At 51.5% G+C, this 16,266-nt stretch overlaps 1 pseudogene; it reads left to right on the top strand.

Moving 5' to 3' along the window:
* Nucleotides 1–15,138, top strand: part of LOC133759035 (E3 ubiquitin-protein ligase RNF220-like) — a 49,366-nt pseudogene extending 34,228 nt beyond the window's left edge.
* Nucleotides 15,139–16,266: the final 1,128 nt, after the last annotated feature.

Genomic DNA, 16,266 nt, shown 5'->3' with positions numbered 1-16,266 from the left:
CCCAAACAGGGGCTTAACCTGCTGTGTCACAAGGCCTCGCACACATATGAACTCTTAATTCTCTAGCAATGCTTCCAGGGAGGTACCACATTATCATTCCCATTTTACAGATGGAGAAGTTAGTTGATGCACAGAAACATCAAATAACTTGCCCAAGGAAGCAGAGAGCAGAGATTGGTTTGAACCCGGGCACTCGGGCATTGGGGCCTGTGTATTGAACCATCCCGTTGACGGCTGCTGAAGCGCAAGCTCCAGTTTCCCAGTGCCTTCTCTGGGCCAGACCCTGAGCAAAATTCACAATCAAGGTGGACTTTGCAGATGAAAAAGCACAGACGCCCCTGGTTTGAGTCCCAGCGGCTCTGCTTATGACCCAGCTCCCTGCTAATGGACCTGGGAAGGCAGCGGAAGACGGCCCCAAGTACTTGGGCCCCTGCTCCCATGTGGGATGGAGTTCCAGTCTCCTGGCTTAGGCCTGGACCAGCCCCGGCTGTTGTAGTCATTTGGGGAGTGAACCAACAGATGGAAGATCCCTTTCTCTGTCACTCTGCCTTTCAAATAAATAAAATAAATCTTACCCAAAGAAGGAGGAGGAGGAAGAGGAGGAGGGAGAGGAGGGGGAGGAGGAAGGAAGAAAAAGCTCAGACTTAAAGGGCCGTGGGGAAGTCACTGGGAGTGATGGAAACACTCACTGTGAATACAAATACCAAGACTCATCAAACTGTACCTTTTGCAGTCTATTGTATATCAGTTTTACTTCAATAAGGCTGCTTCAAACAAACAAGTTGGAGGGGAGGGACCGGCGCTGTGGCACAGCGGGTAAAGGCACTGCCTGCAGTGCCGGCATCCCATATGGGTGCTGGTTTGAGCTGCTCCTCTTCTGATCCAGCTCTCTGCTCAGGCCTGGGAAAGCAGTAGAAGATGGCCCAAGGCCTTGGGCCCCTGCACCTGCATGGGAGACCTGGAGGAAGCTCCTGGTTCCTGGCTTCAGATTGGCCCAGTTCCAGCCACTGTGGCCATTTGGGGAGTGAACCAGTAGATGAAAGATTTCTCTGTCTCTGTCTCTGTCTCTCTCTCTCTCTCTGCCTCTGATTCTCTGTAACTCTGCCTTTCAAGTAAATAAATAAGTCTTCAAAACAAAACAGGGGCAGGTGTTTGGTGCTGTGGTTGAGTTTCTGCTCGGGATCTCTGCACCCCTGAGGGCCTTGTGGGAGTCCCAGCTGCTCCGCTCCCGATCCAGCTCCCTGCTGATGTGCACCCTGGGTGGCCGCAGTGATGGTTCAAGTCCTTGGGCCCCTGCCACCCACACGGGAGATCCAGCCTGGCTTCAGCCTGACCCAGCCCTAGCTGCTATGGGCATCTGAGGAGTGAACCAACAGAGGGAAGATCTCTCTCTGTCTCTCTGTGCATCAGCAGGAAGTTAGAGCCAGGGCTTGCTGTACACCCTGGGAGGTGGCAGGTGATGGCTCAGGATGGGTCCTTGAGTTCCCGGCTCCGGGCTTCAGACTTGCTGAGCCTCAGCTGCTGCAGGCGTTTGGGGAGTGAGCCAGTGGGTGGGGTCTCTCCTCCATCACCACATTCTCAACCCTTCAAAAAATAAATTTATATTCTCTAAAAAATCAAGGGTGAGAAAATCCAAAAGGATGCAAAAGAGCAGGTCATGAAGTAGCCAATTTCTTTTTTTAAAGATTTATTTATTTATTTAAAAGTCAGAGTTACACAGAGAGAGAAGGAGAGGCAGAGAGAAAGAGGTCTTCCATCCGCTGGTTCACTCCCCAATTGGCTGCAATGGAGCTGTGCTGATCCGAAGCCAGGAGCCAGGAGCTTCCTCTGGGTCTCCCATGCAGGTGCAGGGGCCCAAGACCTTGGGCCATCTTCCTCTGCTTTCCCAGGCCATAGCAGAGAGCTGGATCAGAAATGGAGCAGCCAGGACTCGAACTGGCACCCTTATGGGATGCTGGCACTGCAGGCGGCTGCTTTACCTGCAACACCACAGCACCTGCCCTTGAAGTACTCAATTTCAAGAGCTAGTGATAAACACTATAAAGCTAGCTAATCAAAACACTGTGGTATTAAAAAGACATATCGGGACCAGCGCTGTGCCACAGTGGGTTAAAGGCCTGGCCTGAAGCGCCGGCATCCCATATGGGCACTGGTTCTAGTCCCAGCTGCTCCTCTTCCAATCCAGCTCTCTGCTATGGCCTGGGAAAGCAGTAGAAGGTGGCCCAAGTCCTTGGGCTCCTGCGCCTGTGTGGGAGACCTGGAAGAAGCTCCTGGTTCCTGGCTTCAGATTGGCACAGCTCTGGCCATTGTGGCCATCTGAGGAGTGAACCAGCAGATGGAAGACCTCTCTTTCTCTCTGTAATTCTGTCTTTCAAATAAATAAAATAAATCTTTTTTTAAAAAATGAAAGGAAGGAACGACTGAAACATGCACAAATATGGACGAATCTAAGAAACATTACAGGGGCTGACGTGGCCCAGCTGATTAAGCTGTCGCTAGTGATGCTGGTGTTTCATCTCGGGATGGCAGCGCAACTCCTGGCTTCTCTGGAAGATCGATCTCTCTCTCTCTGACACTCTGCCTTTCAAACAAATCAATAGTAAATAAATAAATAATCCTTTAAAAAAAGAAACATGATAGTGACAAATGAAACCAGACAAAAAGGAGTATGGGAGGACATACAGTACAGTTCTCTTTACATGAAGTTTTAGGAGACAAAACTATTACACCAAGAAGCAGATCAGTGATTTTCTGTGGCAGAGATTTATTTAGTTATTTGAAAGGCAGAGTTACAGAAAAAGAGAGAGAGAGAGAGAGGGAGGGAGGAGGGAGGGAGAGATGGAGGAAGAATGGAAAGAGACAGTGACAGAGAGAGATCTTCTGTCCATTGCTTCACTCCCCAGATGGTCGCCAGGAACTCCATCCAGGTCTCCCCCGTCGGTGGCAGGGGCCCAAGCACTTGGTCCATCTTCCGCTGTTTTTCCCAGGCCATTAGTAGGGAGCTGGCTTGGAGGTGGAGCAGCTGGGACACAAACCAGCACCCATATGGGATAGCGGCGTCGCAGGCGGTGTGTTTACCCACTATGCCACACGCCAAGCCCAGCTTTAAGTTTTTCATTGAGAAAATGGGGATGATTATTTCATCTCACAAGATCGTTTTACAGACTTGGATGGAATTTATATACCTTTAAAGCACTTTGCACATGTTTTATTCAATCAAAAAGTTATTGATCACCAATTATGTGCAACATATATCCTGGGAGGACTCACAAAAGAACACTCTGCTGTTCTTACGTGGCTTACAGAGATGAGCTTGGACATTAATATAAATGAGGACCACAGGTGAAAAGGAATCCATTGTCACTGCTGGGTTGGGCTCTGGAATCAGACTGACCCAAGTGTGAGGCCTTGGACACGTCACCCACCAGCCATGTGACTTAGCAAATTACCTAATTTTTCTGAACTTGAGTTTGCTTCTCTCTCATCCTCCGTATAATACACTCTACCCAGGCATCGTAGAGGGTTGAGTTAGCTAAGCAAAGTGCCTAGCACCATTTTTGGCACAAAGCAGATGTTCAATCAGTGGTTTATTTTATTAAATGCTGTGAACAAGGTCCCTCCTGCCTGTGATGCTTCTGAGTCAGTTTCTCCCTCTCCCCATACCCAACGAAGCTATCTCTGCCTGGTTGTTTGTAGGTGTGGCCATGAGGGTAGCCCTCGCCAATGAGATGTGAGCAGTGATTCGCAAACTCCTCCCCCAGCAGACCCCTCTGTGTCCCCTCTCCTTCCTCTTCTGACAAGTGTGGCCACTCTGGAGGTCAGGGGGCAGAGGCCTGAGGTGGAAGGAGCCTGGCCTGTTGAGTCACTTCTTGGAAGGCCTATGTTGATCAGGGACACACCTGTTTTGTACTTTACCTGTGCAAGAAACAAACTTGCTTTGTGGACTTATTTGTAGGAGCAGCAAGTACTACCCTGAAGGTAAGTGAAGGTCTGTTTCCATTTTTGGCAATCCACTGCCTTCGTGGATCTGAGAAGTCCACATGGGGGCTCAGCCAGGGCAGCACCCCACAGGGATGTAGAGGAAGCCGAGGAAGGTTCTCAAAGATAAGTCCCCAGCTGAACTCGATTCAATGTGTCCCATAGTTATTCTGGACAGCGCTCTTCTTTTTATTCTTTTTTATTTTTGACAGTCAGAGTGGACAGTGAGAGAGAGAGAGACAGAGAGAAAGGTCTTCCTTTACCGTTGGTTCACCCTCCAATGGCCGCTGCGGCCGGCGCACCGCGCTAATCCGAAGCCAGGAGCCAGGTGCTTCTCCTGGTCTCCCATGCGGGTGCAGGGCCCAAGCACTTGGGCCATCCTCCACTGCCTTCCCGGGCCACAGCAGAGAGCTGGCCTGGAAGAGGGGCAACCAGGACAGAACCCGGTGCCCCGACCGGAACTAGAACCTTGTGTGCTGGCGCCACAAGGCGGAGGATTAGCCTATCGAGCCACGGTGCCAGCCTAGGATAGTGCTTTTCAAGACATGTGGTTTCAACTTTAACAATTTAGGCTTCAAGGGCAAGTGCTTGGCCTAGTGGTTAAGACATGGCAGGGGGTGGGGGGGAGGGCACGGTTGCTATAATGTAGCAGAGCAGATAAAGCTGCTGCCTGCAGTGCCGGCATCCCATATGGACTCTGGTTTGAGTCCTGGCTGCTCCACTTCCGATCCAGCTCTCTGCTATGGCCTGGGAAAGCAGAAGAAGATGGCCCAAGTCCTTGAGCCCCTGTACCCACGTGGGAGACCTGGAAGAAGCTCCTGGCTCCTGGCTTCGGATTGGCACAGCTCCGGCCGTTGTGGCCATCTGGGGAGTGAACCAGCAGATGGAAGACCTCTCTCTCTGTCTCTACCTCTCTCTGTAACTCTGTCTTTCAAATAAATAAAATAAATCTTAAAAACAAAAAACTTAAGACTCCGGTGATAACATTTAGGGGCTGGCAGGCTTCCAAAGGGAGTAACTCTGAGTGGGTTGGTGGGTTCCTACCCAATCACACACCGATGAAGTCCACCTGCTCCCCTGTGACCAACCCCTCCTTCCTCAAGTCCCAGCCCTCCAGAGAGCCTTGGCGACCAGTCAAGTCCAACTGCTGGCTCCTGACTGCTTTCATTTCTGTGGCTTGCAACACTCCTTTGTTGCTTTTCCATCCTTTGTGCTATTTCGCTTTACTCTTTTCTGAACTCTCTGACATACAGAAACATGGAAGGAGTGAGGTGGAAGAAAAGGGTGCCCCAGGGAAATGACCGTCAGATCTGGGGGCAGCTGGTGTCCCAGGTCTGTGAGTGGCTGGACTTCAGCTTTCCCTCTTGGAAAATGGGGACTTAGGATCCAACCCAACATTCCCAACTGCTTGGCAATCGCTAAAGCCCCCTTTGTGTTAGTTTTTCTTCCACTAACCGTGTCTACAGTCAAACCGCACTGCTGTTGGGAGCCCTGGGAAGAGACAGCAACTGGAAGTCAGGTGGATCGGGCCTGGGGCTCTGGTCAGCTGTGTGCCCTTAGACAAATCACTTTCCTCTCCTCAGCTGGAGCTGCTGCACCTCCTCCTCGTCTTTCCTTTGTCCACAGCTCCTCCTCCTCTCGCTCTTTGCCGTCCATCTCACCCTCGTTATGAAGAACTGTTTAAAGTCAAATGCACTAAGTTATAATTTTCATATAATAGGATGTACCCATTTAAACTATACCATTCGAGAGGCCGGCATTGTGGCACAGTGGGTTAAGCCGCCGCCTACAATGCCAGCATCCCATATGAGCACCAATTTGAGTCCTGGCCGTTCCACTTCCCATCCAGCTCCCTGCTTATGGCCTGGGAAAGCAGTAACAGATGGCCCGAGTCCTTGGGCCCCTGCACTCAGGTGGGAGACCCGAAGAAGCTCTTGGCTCCTGGCTCCTGGCTTCTGACTCAGCCCTTGGTGGTTGCAACCATCTGGGGAGTGAACCAGCTGATGGAAAATCTCTGTGTGTGTCTCTCCCTGTATCTCTGTAGCTCTTTCAAATAAATAAATATATAAATCTAAAACGAAGAAGAAGAAGAAGCAGCAGCAGCAGCAGCAGCTGCCTTAAAGCTAAGAAATAAAGAAAACCAAAGCTCAGAGCTGTGCAGGGGCTTGACAGACCACACTGTAAAAACAAGATACCGGGGCCAACAATGGCGCCCGCTGCTGCTGGGGGCTGAGGTGCCGCCGCCAGGTAGCCAGGTGGAATCTGCCGGCATCAGGGCCGGCGGGAGGGAGGAAGTAGACCTGCCTGAGAGTGGGAGGCAGCCGGCAGAGCCGACTGAATGCCCGCGCAGGGAAAAGGAAAGGAGGCAGCAGGGCGGAGGGTGGAGGGAAGGCTCCCGCACGGCTGAGGAGGACCCTGCGGACGGGGCGTGAGAACAGCGGCTGCTCTGACAGTCCCAGTGCTGCGGGCAGAAGCCAACAGGAGCCGCGCTCTTCTGGAAGGCGCCTTCCGAGGCTCCGGCTTGCTCTTGTGCAGCGGCAAAGAGAACCCGGGCAGCGCTGCTGACTTGGATGTGCGTGGGGACGACACTCTGGAGTGAGGGAAGCCACAGTCCCCAAGGCCGATGTCATCCCCTAAGTGGTGGCCTTCCCAGCACCTGCATCTCGCCCGAGGTCTCCAGATGGGCCAGGGATGAGATGCCGTCCACCAGCAACGGCGAAGGCAGCAAGCAGGGGGCCAGGCAGAAGACCTGTGAGAACAGCAACGCCAAGACTCGGCCGTGACCACGTTCCAGGCCCTGAAGGCTCGGGTCAGGGAGCTGGAACGGCGGCTGGCTCCTGGGGACCCTTACAGATGCCTCATCCGCGTGGACTCGATGCCCCTAACATCCATCCGGTGCTGGCTGCGGACCTGGGGAGCCAAGCTGTGGCCTCAGTGCCACACGATTACAGCGCCCTGCGGAGGATCTGCTTGTGAGTCAGCTCCCCCCACCCCCGCAGGCCTGGCCTCCGGCAGCCCCACCTGCCCCAGCTTCTGTGACAGTGACCCTCTCCCTTTGTACATACATGCACATGGGCTCCCCGTGTACATACATGCCCATCTCATACACATGTTCACACAGGACTGTGGAGTCAGCGTGGGGCTGAGGCCCAGGCCCTGCCGGCTGGCTCCCGCCAAGTCTGGGGACCAAACCTGTTCCAGCCTCTGTTCCCAGGGTGGGACAGGAAGGTGGCGGTGGGGGAGTAGTGGGGCAAAGCTCCTGAGATCCAGCACCGAGATGTTCAGACAGATGTCCCCGTGGTGTGATGCTGTGTCTGTATATTCTGTTCAAACGGACTTGTTCTTTCCCTTTGACATGGAGTAAACCAAAATGAACAGAAAAACAACAACAACAAAAACAAGATATGGGGCCCAGAGTTGTGGCACAGCAGGCTAAGCCTCTGCTTGCAACACAACACCAACGTCCCACATTGGAGTGCCGGTTCGAGTCCTACCCACTCCACTTCCAACCCAAATTCCAGCTAATGCACCTGAGAAGGCAACCGAAGGTGGCCCAGGTTCTTGGGGCCCTGCCTGCCATGTTCCTGATCCCCGGCTTTAACCTGGCCCAGCCCCAGCTGTTGTGGGCATTTGGGGAGGGAACCAGCAGATGAAAGGAGATTGTATTCTCTCCTCTTCTCCCTCTCTGCCTCTTTCTTTCTTTTAAAATATTTTTATTTATTTACTTGAAAGTCATTGTTATGAGAGACAGAGGCAGAGAGAGAGAGAGAGAGAGAGAGAGAAAGAGAGGTCTTCCATCCACTGGTTCACTCCCCAGATGACCACAAGGGCCGGAGCTGTGCTGTTTTGAAGCCAGGAGCCAGGAGCTTCTTCTGGGTCTCCCATGCGGGTGCAGGGGCCCGAGCACTTGGGCCATCCTCCACCGCCTTCCCATGCCATAGCAGAGAGCTGGACTGGAAGACGAGCAACCGGGACAGAATCCAGCGCCCCGACCGGGACTAGAACCCAGGGTGCCGGCGCTGCAGGCAGAGAATTAGCCTAGTGAGCTGCGGCGCTGGCAGCGTCACCACCTTCTAACAAGTTACCTTGAGTAGGTAATTTAACTTCATACTCGTAAGGAAAATGAGTATAAAAGCCTTCACTCCATAGATGAGTAAGTAAAGGCAATAATACTTACAAAACATTTATTATAGTGTCGGACACCTGATAAGCACTCAATAAACAAACTATGGAATAAGAGGTTGAGTTCCAGTTAAGTCCTCTGGTACTCCGTCCTTTCACATAGACATCGGAGTGATGCTTGCTTAGCTGGGTTGATGATTAAATGAGCTAAAGCATGCAAAGTCCTCATAAAGTGCTTTGCATGTGGTAAGTTAGGGGAAGAAACAGACTGCGTCTGACAAGCACCAAACCAAAATCATAATTTTATTCCTCCAAACCTTTGCATGCTGGGTGAGTGCTCAGGAAATGTTTGTTGACTGACAAATGAGCAGACACCAACACCACTGCAATGCACGGTGAATAAATAAATGTGATCTGTAACATGCTGCTCTGAAGGCGAACAGAAAAGCCACACTGTCCCTCCTAGGCTTCCCAGCCACTGGCTTGAGGGTGGCAAATCCCTTTCTGCCACTGTGCCCCTGCATAGCACCCTGGGGACTAGTTAAGCTCTCTTTTGGGATCCTGAAGGCAGCAAGGTGGCTCTATATGGCTGTGGTCAAGGTCAGAGCCAGCTACTTCTGAGTCTCTGATCTTTTCAATTACGTGGACATACGCTTGGGCAGATTGAGTCTCCGAAAACATATACGTTTGCACACAGTTTTAAAATGATTTTAAAAATAAGTTAATGTTGGCCGGCGCCGTGGCTTAACAGGTTAATCCTCCGCCTTGCGGCGCCGACACACCGGGTTCTAGTCCTGGTCGGGGTGCCGGATTCCATCCCGGTTGCCCCTCTTCCAGGCCAGCTCTCTGCTGTGGCCCGGGAAGGCAGTGGAGGATGGCCCAAGTGCTTGGGCCCTGCACCCACATGGGAGACCAGGAGAAGCACCTGGCTCCTGGCTTCAGATCAGCGAGATGCGCTGGCTGCAGCGGCCATTGGAGGGTGAACCAACAGCAAAAAGGAAGACCTTTCTCTCTGTCTCTCTCACTATCCACTCTGCCTGTCAAAAAAAAAAAAAAAAAAAAAAAAAAAAAAAGTTAATGGGGCTGGCACTGTGGAATAGCAGGTAAAGCCACCACCTGCAGTGCTGGCATCCCATATGGGTGCCGGTTTGAGTCCCAGCTGCTCCACTTCTGACCCAGCTCTCTGCTATGGCCTGGGAAAGCACTGGAAGATGGCCCAAGGCCTTGGGCCCCTGCACCTGCATGGGAGACCTGGAAGAAGCTCCTGGCTCCTGGCTTCTGGCTTCAGATCTGCCCAGCTCCATCTGTTGTGGCCATTTGGAGAGTGAACCAGTAGATGGAAGACCTCTCTCTCTCTTTCTCTCTCTCTCTGTCTCTCTCTCTCTCTCTCTCTGCCTCTGTGTAACTCTGCCTTTCAAGTAAAAAGTAAATAAATCTGAAGAAGAAGAAGAAGAGGGGCCAGTGCTGTGGCTCACTTGGTTAATCCTCCGCCTGTTGGCACCGGCATCCCATATGGGTGCCGGGTTCTACTCCTGGTTGCTCCTCTTCCAGTCCAGCTCTCTGCTGTGGCCCGGGAAGGCAGTGGAGGATGGCCCAAGTGCTCAGGCCCCTGCACCCACGTGGGAGACCAGGAAGAAGCACCTGGTTCCTGGCTCCTGGCTCCTGGCTTCGGATCAGCGTAGCTCCGGCTGTAGCGGCCATTTGAGGGGTGAACCAATGGAAGGAAGACCTTTCTCTCTGTCTCTCTCTCACACTGTCTAATTCTGCCTGCCAAAAAAAAAAAAAAAAAAAAAGGAGAAGAAGAAGAAGCAATTGTGAGAAGCCAGAAATCACGGTGGCTCATTCCATTTATAATTAAATAAATTAACATGTGACCCTACTAGTTAAAAGAGAACTAAATAACAGAGAACTAAAAACACAGCTCTATATCTACTACTTGAATTAGATTATGATAATTTGATAAATAGGATTAAGGTCATTTTTTTAGATTTATTTATTTATTTGAAAGTCAGAGTTACACAGAGAAAGGAGAGGCAGAGAGAGAGAGAGAGAGAGAGAGAGAGATCTTCCATCTGCTGGTTCACTCCCCAAATGGCTGAAATAGCTGAGCTGGACTGATCTGAAGCCAGAAGCCAGGAGCTTATTCTGAGTCTCCCACGTGGGTGCAGGGGCCCAAGCACCTGGACCATCTTCCACTGCTTTCCCAGGCCATAGCAGAGAGCTGGATCGGAAGTGGAGCAGCCAGGTCTTGAACCGGCGCCCATATGGGATGCTGGCACTACTGGCAGAGGCTTTACCTACTATGCCACAGTGCCAGCCCCAATATATCTCTGCCTTTCAAATAAAGTAAAATAAATAACAAAGGTAATACAATGTTTGGTCAACTTCTCACCAGATAAATAATGCTGCAGGGGACGTGTTAGGTCGGTTCTGAATTCTCCAACCTGGATTCTGTGGTATGCTGGAACCTGTCGGAGCTGGCTTACAGGCCGGTACCTGAAATCGACCCTTACGGGAGTATTTACAGGGCAAAACCAGCAAAGGCCTCTCTGCCCTGCCAGTTGTTAAACATTTTCCAGCACCCCACTGCGTAAGTTCCTCAAAGTGGCATTTCAGAATCAAAGAGCATGTGCAGTTGACACACACTTTAAAGGTTTGGTACTGCTACATTACCCTTCAGAAAGGTCAAATGCTTCCACCAGCAACGAGGAGAATGAGGCCTGGCAGAGTTAGCATCTTAATGAGCTTCCAGGGGCCGGCGCTGGGGGCAGTGGGTTAAGCTGCCATGTGTGGCACCAGTATCTCATATCAGAGTGCTGATTTGACAAGTCTTAGTTGTTCCATTTCCTATCCAGCTCCCTGCTAATGGCCTGGGAAGGCAGCAGAAGATGGCCCAAGTGCTTGGACCCATGCCACCCACATAGAAACCAAGAGGGAGCTCCAGGCTCCTGGCTTTGGCCTGGCCCAGCTCTGGTCATTGTAGCCATTTGAGGAGTGAACCGGCAGATGGAAGATCTCTCTCTCTCTCTGACTTTCAAATAAATAAAGATTTATTAAAAGATTATATTATTAATTGTCATATTATTAAAACATTTATTTTATTTATTTGAAAGACAGAGTTACAAAGAGAGATAGAGACAGAGAAAGAGAGAGAGAGAGAGAGAGGTCTTCCATCCACTGGTTCACTCCCCAAATGGCTACAATGACCAGAGCTGGGCCTATCTGAAGCCAGGAGCCAGAAGCTTCTTCCGGATCTCCCATGTAGCTACAGGGGCCCAAGCACTTGGGCCATCTTCCACGGCTTTCCCAGGCCATTAGCAGAAACCTGGATAGGAAAAGGAGCAGCCAAGATTCAAACCGGCTCTCATATGGGAGGCTGGCGTTGCAGGCTGGGGCTTTAACCTGCCGTGCCACATTTTGGCCCCTAAAATAAATCTTTTTTTAAAAAAATCAGCTCCCAGTGGAGAAGTCTAAATAAACCTTGTAGATTTTAAGAATAGAAATCAATGAAACAGACAACAGAAAAACAATACAAAAATTGATTAAACAAAAAGCTGATTTTTCAGCTTATCAATAGAATTGACAAATCTCTACTTTGACCAGTCAGGAAAAAAAAAAAAAAAGGCACAAATTACCAAAATCTGGAATGGAGGGGGGATGTTAGAATAATTAACAAAGACATTAAAAGAATAGGAGAATATTATGGAAAATTCCATGTCAGTAAATTAGATGCCAAGAACTTGGATGAGATGGAAAAATTGTTTGAAACATAGACTACCAAAATTCATTCAAGAGGAAATAGATATCCTGATTAGCCATATAGCTCAGGAACAACATGTCGGTTTGATATCTGAAATCAGTTATGTGGTTCGCCACATTAATACCCTAAAAGTATGACCACTTCAGTAGATACAGAGCAATCATCTCACAAAATCTAACACCCAGGCGTGATGAGAACTCTCAGCTAGATGGGGCGGAAGGGACACTACCAGTGGGATAAGCCCAGGGATGACAGCATGCCCAGTGGTGAAAGACTTGCCTCTGAAGGCAAGAAGGCAAGGGTGCTTTTCCATTGTTGGGTGGGTGTTTGGCAAGCAATTTAGACTTGGGTTCCTGCCCCCATACCACGTGGGACACCTGGATGGAGTTCCTGGCTCCTGGCTCCTGGCCTCAGACCTGGTTGGCCACATGTCCAACACCCCCCATATAATTTTTATTAGCCAAAAACAAATACTGGGATGTTTGGTCTAGCAGTTAAGCCACCAGCTGGGACACCCACATCTCCTATTGGAGTGCCTTGGTTTGAGTTCCAATCTTGCTCCCATCTGACTTCCTGCCCAAGCACACCCTGGGATGTGGCAGTGATGGCTGCAGTAGTTGGGTCCCTGCCACCCACGTGAGAGCCCTGGATTGATTTCCTGGCTCTTGGCTTCTGCTGAGCCCAGCCCTTGCTGGTGTAGGTATTTGGGGAGTGAACCAGCAAATGGGGGACTTTCTGGGTGTCTGTCTGTCTCTCTACTTCTCAAATACAATAACTTTCTTTAAGAACTGGAGAACAAATGTCCATCATTAGATGAATGGTACATATATTTTTAAATTTTTTTTATCTGATAGGTAGAGATATAGATCATGAGAGAGAGAGAGAGTCAAAGAGAAAGGTCTTCCTTCCGTTGGTTCACCCCCACAAATGGCTGCTACGGCTGGCGTGCTGCGCTGCTCTGAAGCCAGGAGCCAGGTGCTTCCTCCTGGTCTCCCATGCGGGTGCAGGAGCCCAAGCACTTGGGCCATCCTCCACTGCACTCCTGGGCCATAGCAGAGAGCTGGGCTGGAAGAGGAGCAGCCAGGACTAGAACCCACATGGTGCCCACATGGGATGCTGGCACCACAGGCGGAGGATTAACCAAGTGAGCCACTGCGCCGGCCCCCGGTACACATATTGTGGCCTGGGGCTGGCATTGTGGTACAGCAAGTTAAGCCTCTGCTTGGGATGCCAGTGTCCCTTATTGGAGTACCCGTTTGAGTTCTGACTACTCTGCTTCTGATCCAGTTAAAGCAATCAAGAAAGCAGTGGATGGCGGCTCAAGTATTTGAGTTTTTACCACCCATGTGGGAGACCTAGATGCAGTTCCTGGCTTCAGCTGTTGCAGCCATCTGGGAGTGAACCAGTGCCTAGAGGATCTTTCTCTCTTTCTGCCTTTCAAATAAATAAATCTTTTTATAAATCCCTTGTGGGGAGGGCTTTTGGCCTAGCAGTTCTGCTGCCCACATGACTGTCGGAGCACACGGGTTCAGTTCCCAGCACCTGCTCCTGCCTCCCGCGTCCCACCAGTGCAGACCCTGGGATGCAGCCGTGATGGTTCCAGTGACCGAGTTCCTTCCACCCATGTGGAAGTCCTGGATTGAGTCCCTAGCCCTGGCTGTCAAAGGCATTTGAGGAGTAAACCAAGGGATGGGAGATATTCTCTCTTTCTCTTTAAAGATTTATTTATTAATTTGAAAGGCAGAGTTACAGAGAGGCAAAGAAAGAGAGAAAGAGGTCTTCCATCTGCTGGTTCATGCCCCAGATGGCCGCAACAGCCGGAGCTGCGCCGATCCAAAGCCAGGAGCCAGGAGCTTCTTCCGGGTCTCCCGTGCAGGTGCAGGGACTTGGGCCATCTTCCACTGCTTTCCCCCAGCATAGCAGAGAGTGGGTCGGAAGTGGAGCAGCCAGGTCTTGAACCAGCACCCATATGGGATGTCAGCCCTGCAGGTGGTGGCTTTACCTGCTACGCCACAGCACCGGCCTTTCTCTCTCTTTCTCTCTCTCCCTTCCTCCCTCCTAAATTAAAAACAAATAAAAACATTCCTTGGTCTGGAGGCTCTGACTTAGCTCTAAAAATCCTATCACGTGTTCTTGCAACGTGGCTTGCTGGGTCCTGCACTTGATCCCAGCCAGAGCCTCCCCTCTCACTGATTCTTTTTATATGAAGATAGTTTGCAGCTAAGGGAAATGAAGCCGAGGGCTTACCGGAGACCACACGGCCAGTGACAACTGGGGCTGAGATTTGACCTCATTCATGCCTTCTGAGTCCTCCCCCTCCTCACTCCTCGAGGCAAGACTCTCGCCCCAGGCAGAGCTCCGTGACGACAGCGCGAGCGCGCGCTGTGCCCAGTTGTAAGGAGATTCTGCAACGCCCGGGTGACTTCCGGCCCATCCCGGGTACCGGCCTCGTGCCCAGCTCAGACGTGTGTCATCTGCCCCTCGATTTCTCAACTCAGCCCACACCCTGGGGGCTGAGTGTGGAGCGGAAGCAGGAAACAGAGACAGAGGAAATTACTTATAAAAAGAAATCTCAGGTTGAGTCACAGACATGAGTTATAACTCAGAGGGAGTCTCCAGGCCAGGAGAGACGAGGGAGGTCTCAGGCAGGCGGCCTCTTCTCCACCTGGGGCAAGGAGCAGACTTCTGGGCAGGCTCTGGACATGGCAGCCTCTACTGCAAACTGGGAAAGTGAACAAGAGAGCGGGAGGTTGGAGTCTGCTTCCAGAGAGCGGACAAGGAGTAGCCGACAAGTGCAGTCACCTCCCTCCGACCCCGTGCTTCCGCACACCCTGTCCCACCTTCCGCAGAAACACGACTATTAACGCCCACGTTACAGATGGGGAAACTGAGGCAGGCAGGTTCCGGGGCTTGTGCAAGGTCCACAGGCAAGAGGCCAAATTTGGGTTGTAAGTCAGAAGTGCTGTACTTCAAGAAAAACACGAAACGACACAACCAGGAGAGCCTAACCTCAAAGCCGCCCCCAGCTGCTGCTATGGCAGGACTTCCTGCATTGCACTCACTGTTCACGCTTCGAGGGCTCTGTCTGACAGTCCAGGACAATGGACTTGCCCAGGGTCACACAGCCGGTCAGCCTTGGGGCCCGGGTGTGATCGCGGGTTTGTCTGACTCCAGGTCAGCAGCACCAGCTGCTGCCCCCACCCATGAGCTGGGCAGGAGTCGAGGCAGGAGGCGACAGTGGGGACCCCTGCAAAGGCCCTGAGGGTGGGGGCCCCTGAGGCCCTCCTGCTGGCCCGTTGGGGTCTTTTCTCCCTCCTCAGCACAGCCTCGGTCCCACCCGTTGGCCAGCCACCTGCAGCTGCTGTCGCCGGGTGGGGGTTGGGGGTGCAGCACTCCTTTCGATTTCACTCCTACAACTATTGAGTCACTTCTTCTTCGAGTTCCCTGAAGTGAGTGGGGACTCCCCTCTGACATGGAAGCTACTCATGGTGGAGGAACTTTCCAGCAATGCGGGGACTGCTTTGTGATGTGGTGGGCTCTCCATCGCTGGCGGCATGCATGCAGAAACTGGATAACCATCTGTGGGGGATTCCTGCAGTGGGCGGGGGTCGGAGACCTTTAAGGTGTCTCTGCCTGTGAGGTTTCATGAGTCATTGTGGGATGGAACGCAGCCTGCGCCTCAGGGTCAAACAGTAGGGCCCAAGGGAGCTTTCAGCCGGCTTCTTGCTGGGAGACTGGGAAAATTCCCTCCCCCAGCCTCAGTTTCCTTGTCAGAAAATGGAGATGGTGATCCCCACCTCGTGGCACTGCTTTGAGCTTTAGGGGTGACGTCTACACTGCGCCTGGTACAGAGCGGGAACCTAGGGAGTTGTGCCTACTGCATTAACCAAACGGCCAAGTCACAGATTGGCAGGTTCTTTGGTGGTTTGAGTAAGAGACTGAACTCCATGTGTTAACCAAGGAACTAGATGTTTGGATACCTAAATATTTAGGAATCCTGCTTTTGTTTTTGTTTTGTTTTGTTTTTCTACCAGGGCTTGTCTCTGAAATCATCATGGAAAATGATACCCAAGAGGGTAAAATGCAAGCAGCCTTTGGGAACTTTGACGTCTGTGCCAACCATTGAGAATCTGAGTCTGGCCCAAAGGGGACACCTGAAGTCACCTAACCAGTCCCCTGTGGGAGCAGGAGTCTCCTCCAGACCCCGACAAGCTGTCTTCGGTTCTCCCTGCGTGCAGCCCAGGGACTCCGGGGCTGTCCGCAGAAAGTCCTGGGGTCGCCCACTGGTTTGGTTTTTTTTTTTTTTTTTTTTTTTTTAAAGATTTATTTTATTTGAAAGAGTTACAGAGGTAGAGACAGAGAGGGGTCTTCCATCCGCTGGTTCACTTCCCAGATGGCTGCAACGG

The sequence above is a fragment of the Lepus europaeus genome, chromosome 5 (assembly GCF_033115175.1).
Source record: "Lepus europaeus isolate LE1 chromosome 5, mLepTim1.pri, whole genome shotgun sequence".
Lineage (NCBI taxonomy): Eukaryota > Metazoa > Chordata > Mammalia > Lagomorpha > Leporidae > Lepus > Lepus europaeus.
This window is presented reverse-complemented; position numbering and strand designations above follow the sequence as displayed.